Source organism: Echinops telfairi, unplaced genomic scaffold (assembly GCF_000313985.2).
Source record: "Echinops telfairi isolate 266 unplaced genomic scaffold, ASM31398v2 ScPeMD7_12;HRSCAF=54, whole genome shotgun sequence".
Taxonomy (NCBI): domain Eukaryota; kingdom Metazoa; phylum Chordata; class Mammalia; order Afrosoricida; family Tenrecidae; genus Echinops; species Echinops telfairi.
This window is the reverse complement of record NW_022103909.1, coordinates 3,353,143-3,359,561: the sequence shown is the minus strand read 5'-3', so window position 1 is coordinate 3,359,561 and position 6,419 is coordinate 3,353,143.

Here is a 6,419-nt window from a genome sequence, read left to right as displayed (position 1 = left end):
AGCATAACAAGGAGAAACTGCAGTAAAAGAGTGTGAGCAGGCAGTGCACACAAGCTCCTGAGTGCACAGTGCATACAAAGCTTAGAGCCCAAACAAACATACCGAATATACTCCAGTATAAATTGGCCCAATTATCAGCAGAGGCACCTAATTTTACCACAAAAACTGCATTAAAAATGTGCTGAAAAAACCTGGCTTATACACAAACATACACGGTACACTAACAATTCTCCTGTATCTTATTCTAGTATTATTCTTCCTATTATTGTTTTTAAAACTTGTGTCTCCTGCCTCTTCCTTTAATTTTCCTTTCCCTTAATCTAAATATCTAAAGTTTTACTTCATAACACTATTAACCTATATTTTAGCTTCACCAGTCTTCTCATCAAACCTTTTTTTTTCCTTTTCTTCCTCATAAAACCCAAAGCTGACAATATTCATGTTTTTAAAATCTTTCTTTTTCTATCAAATAATAGTACCCATTATTCCATCATTGTAAATCAGGCATTTGGGGGGGGGGGGCTAATTTCCCTTCCTTTAACCTACCAATTAAAAGTACCAGGTCCCTCCCATTTTTTTACCTACTGCTTTCGCTCTCCCTCCCCTAAAAACATTTCCTCCCCGACTTTCTGATTGCTCCCTTAACACTTACTCTAACACACTCCCCCAAATACTTAACACAAACCGCTCATCACCCCACTACTGCACCATTTAACAGAGTTAACACTCCCACATAACACCACCTACCTTACACCCCTACTCCAACTCCCAGATGCCGAGAAAACAACAGAAGATATTGATTGGTGCACACACAAAAACCCAAGAGAAATGGAAACAAATAACCCAATAGCAGCCAGCCCTAAATGTAAGGCCTGAAATTGGAGAGGCTATGGATTTACCACAAAGAGAAGTTAAAAGAATAATAGCACTTGTGCAACAGTTGGAGGCAGGCTCTGAAAGAAAAAGTCAAACAATGAAAAAGCTGGGAACCCTAGAGAAACTCCACGCAGAAACACCAACACCAAACCCTAAGATAGCAGAATTAAACTTCATAAAGGAACACCATAAAGCTGTAAAAGAACAGAGAAACAGAATTGGAGTGATGGAAACCCAAATTCATGAACTAGAAGACAAATCTATAGATTCTAACCCCAAAGAAAAACACATAACAAAAAAGCAAAAGAGACCGAGAAAAGCTTGAGAACAATGTGGGACATCATGAAGAGGGACAACCTGAATCTTACAGGGATTCCAGAAGAGGAAGAAGCAACACAATGCACACAGAGAATAGTCCAAGAGCGCCTGCTAGAGAATCTTCCTCCATGGCTAACGCAGGAAAAGATTACTATCCAGGAAGTGGAAAGAACCCCAGTCAGGAGAAATTCCAAAAGAAAACTCCCTGGCATATTGTAGTCAAGATGTCTAAAATCAACGATATTGAAAATTTCTAAGAGAAGTCAGAGAAAAAAGATCAATTATATACAAGGATCAGCGATGGGAATAACCTCAGATTTCTAAGCAGAAACTATGCAGGCAAGAAGGCAATGGAGTGAAGTATACAGCTTTCTGGAAGAAAAAAATGTCAACCTAGAATCCTGTATCCAGCAATATTATCAATCAAATGTTATGGAGAAATAAAAGTATTCCAAGACAAGGAGAAACTAAAAGTCATGAAAACAAGACCACCACTACAAAAAATACTCAGTGAAATACTACAGCCAAAAAACCAACAGCAATAATATACAAACCTGAAACTAACATACAAGGCAATCCCTCACAAAAACCAACAAACAGAGAGCAACATCGAAAGCCAGGGAATAACACAGGAAGAGCACAATACACATACAAACACAACACACAATACAAAGCAAAATGAAAGTAACAAATACATACATATCAATAATTTCACTGAATGTTATTGGACTAAACGCACAAGTAAAGAACCAGAGAGTAGCAGAATGGATAAGAATACAAAATCCATCATTATGCTGCCTACAAGAAACACGCCTCACATTGTAAGATACTCACCTTCCTGACACGATTGCTAAAGACAAAAACGGGTGCATAAGCAAATATGGTGAAGAAAGCTGATGGTGCCTGGTTATTAAAAGATACAGCATGTGGGGTCATAAAGGCTTGTAATTAAACAAACAGCCATCTAGCAGGGAAACAACACAGCTCACGTGGAAGACGCACACCAGCCTGTGTGACCATGAGGTATCAACGAGAAGAGGTACCAGATATTCAAAAACAAGCAACCAAATCAATGTGAAGGGCCGTGGATGTAGTGGAGACACAAAACCCACCAATAAGATAATTGGGCAGTCCCTCTTGGAATGGCCACTCGGAAGGGATGATAAATCCAGGGTGCAGTATGGCACTGATGAACCACATAACTATCCTCTTGTTATTTAATATTTCCTCCCCTTATTATTATGGTTTTTATTTGTTTTACCTCATTAATCACGTTAGATATGCAAATGTTTGTTTGTATATTTAAGATCATTCAGTACATGAAAGTCAAGATAGCCCATCAGAAACAGTAGCAGGAGTAATGGGTCCCTGAGGATATGGGAAGAGAGGTGGGGGGGGGAGGCGCGAAATGGGGAGGTGATAACATGGATGACTGCATAATCCCACTCTATGGGAATGAACAACAAAAAAACGTGTATGAATGGATATATTGGATTATGTAAGGCATGGCAAAAAAAAGAAAGGAATTTTTCCTTTTTTCTGGGGAGGAGGGAGGAACAAAGGGGAGCGGATATCAGGAATTTAAGAAGAAAGTGTCTTGAAACTGTGGTTGCAAATGTATGACTCCTTGATGTGGTTGAACTATGGAATATCATGTTATCTGTGAGAGCTCCCAATAAAATAATTAAGAAACACACCTCACAAACAGATATGAACAGACTAAAAATCAGAGGTTGAATAAGAACAAACCAAGCAAAGAGCCACCAAAAGAATGCAGGGGTAGCAACATTAATCTCTGAGAAGATAGATTTAAAAGAGTCCTGAGATCATACTTTGAAAGCTTTTAAACTGGGTGATATTAAGCAATCAAACATATCTTTATAGATTTCTTTTTTCTTTTTCTTATTTAGTGGTAGGAAAACTACTCTTCCCACTGTCCACTCCTGGAATCTGAGTCTAGTGACCCAAATTGATGGTTATAGATCTGTGATGCTTTGCAGGGATTATTTCAGTCTGCCCTTTTCCTGCCCTCCAGATACAGGACAGCAGCTGACCTAGGCCTGTTTTAATTAAGATGAAATTACAAATGCCAGAGAATCCCTAAGAAAACCTCTAGAAGTAATACAGGAATTTATGAAAGTTGTAAGTCCAAGGTCAACAAGCAAAAACCACTTTGGTTTCTACACACTTAAAAGAAAAATCCCAAACTCATTGCCATTGAGTTGAGTCCAACTCATAACATCTCTTACAGGACACAGTGGAAATGCCCCTGTGGGGCTCTGAGACGGTAAATCTTCACTGGAGTGGAAAGACTCACTTTTCTCCCACAGAATGGTTGGCAGTTTGTAACTAATGATCTTGGCGTTTGTTAACAGTCCAACTTGTAACCCACTATGCCACATTTTCAGAAAAATCTGAAAGGGAAATCATGAAAATAACTCCATTTAAAGTAGCATCTAAGAGAATAAAATTCCCGGAAATAAATCTAACCAAGGATGTGAAGCATTTATACTGCTGAAAAAGATGAAAACAAACAAACTCATTGCCATTAAGTTAATTCCAATTCATAGTGACCCTATAGGACATGGGTGAATCGCCCCTGTGGGTTTCTGAGACTGTAACTCTTTTCATCTTTCGCCTGCAGAGCAGCTGGAGGTCTCAAACTCCTGTCCTTGTGGTTGGCAGCCCAACATATAACCACCACGCCACAAGGGCTCCCAAGAGAGATTGAAGAAGACTTGAATAAACAGAAGTGGAGGATTTAGTACTGTTAAAATGTCAACACTAACTGAAGTGGCCTATAGATTCAAATCAATCCAGATCAAATTTACAGTAGCCTTAACAGAATGGAAAAACCAATTCCCGACTTTATATAGAAAAGTAAGAGGCCCCAAGTAGCTAAAACTGAAAGAGAAGAACAAAGTAGGTGGACTAACACTTCCTGATTTTAAAACCTACAACACAGCTACATAATCAAACAGTTTGGTACTGATACAACAAGAGACACCAAGATCAATGGAATAAAATTGAGAGCCCAGAAACCCACTGAGATGTAGTCAATTAATATGGCCCTTCCAGCCATAATTCTTTATGTGATATATTATAATTCTGGACTCTAAGCCTGTAGCTATAATCCCATTTTGGAAGGTGTTTTCTGCTATCGTAAAGGCAACAGGATTTAGTTGGGATTTAAGTGTCTAATTTAGTAGTGTGTTAAGCTCAGTTCTCTAGAAAAACAAAACCAGTGATACTCACATATGTCTAAGACAGAGCTTTACATCAAGATGTAATCTTATGTGAAGAAGGCATCCCAGCCCAGTCCAACTTAAGCCAGGAGTTGGATGCTACCCAAAGCCCTCTTCAGATACATGTAGCTGCAGGCCAATCACAGGCTGTTGGGTGCAGGCACTTCTTAGGGCTGGGTGGCCCACATGAAGGCCCCCAGAAGGCAGGCACAGAGTCCCAGCAAGCAGGAAGGGGAAGGGGAAAGAAAGGGGGGAGAGAGAGAGATCCTCAGAGTCTCTCATAAAAAGACCACAACTCACCGGAGGCATCATCAGACTGTGACCTGAGTGACAGGTTGGACTTTACTCCTCGATAAGTGCAACTTGACTTAAAAATCTAACTACCATGTAGTCGGTGAGAACCAAGTCACACCCTTTATTTCCTCAGGGGTACAGTCTGCTGAAAGTCAAAACGCTATACCTCACAGCCATTCCTTTGTGTATAAGAGCCATCTTAACTCACTAAACCAAACTCACTGCCACTGAGTCAATTCTGACTCACAGTGAGCATTTAAGACAGGGTAGAACTGTCCCTTGGAGTTTCTGAGACGTATCGCTTTATGGGAGTAGGAAGCCCAATCTTTCTCCTGAGGAGCGGCTGGTGGTGGTGGACCACAGCTCAGTGCATAACTACTATGCTACCAGGGCTCCAAGAGCCATTCTGGCCAAATACAAAGCCTGGGGCCATCAGAAAAGCGTGCTCCAGATCTCTGTCTGAAATGGCAAAGGCTGAGACTGGAAGCATTAGAGACTGTGGCATGGAGACCATGGGACTGAACAAAAGAAGCAGTGCCAAGTTTATAGGACTGTGAGGCAGAACAACTCTTGATCCGTGGAGGCAGAGGCCAAGGGACTATGTGGCTGAGAGGCAGTGTTGTAGATCAGCGACTATATCCTTCCTGTTTACTGATTCTGACTTTTCTTAACCTGTTAACTTCCCGGATAAACCCCTTAATCATGAGTATCGTAATTATAAGCATTGTCTGTGGCCATTGCAATTAATGATTGAACCCAGCATAGACGTAGAGTATTGTGGAGGAACAGTTGGTGTCAGAATAGGTAGAGATGGATGGAATATGGGGGCATGTCTGGCTCTGCCTCATAGCAATAGGGAAGCCAGATCTGGCCTCCTAAGCCATGTGTTGCACCAACACATCTATAGTCAACTGATTTTTTTTTTTTTAAATACATCCAGGTCTGTATTTTGACCTTTAGGAGTGTTTTCCAGGTGAGTCTGTCCCCAGCCACACTCTGTCCCCAAAGTCTATTTTTGGTATTCCCCGGGGATTTCATCGCTTTGCTCTCCTTGCTGCTCTGTTGTATGCCCTTACTGTTTCACCCCAGTGTGATGGTCAAATTGGGCACAATTCCTGCACTCTGTCTCCAGTGTTGTCCCCTGTAGCACTGTGGTTCAGTGAGAGACGTTGTGTCTCATGATAGGGCCAGCCCTATGGTCCTCTCTGTGCATTGTCTGCTCTGAGCAGGAATATTGTCCTTGGAGTTGCTAGTCAGCTGATTTTTTACAAGGGTGCTAGATCAATTTGATGCGAGAATGAAGGAAGAGTCTCTTCAATAAATGGTACCGGGAAAACTGAACTTCCACATGCAGAAAACTGAAGCTGGATCCTCGCTTCACATTATACGAAAAAACAAATTCAAAGTGGCTTAAGAATCTAAACATGCAAACTGAAAACATAACATTCTTAGAAGAATGAGCAGGGGTAATCAGTCAGGCCTAACTTTCAACAATATAATATATAAATAAAAGTACAAAAAGCAAAAGATGAAATAAAGTGGGTGTCATAGCTACCAGTGGGAGATTATCTCTGGAAACCATATACCCAACAAAAATTAAAATATTTGCAAACTTCAAAAAGACAACCCAATCATAAAAGGGAAAAAGACTTAGACCTCTCATCAAAGAGAACAAATGGTCACCAA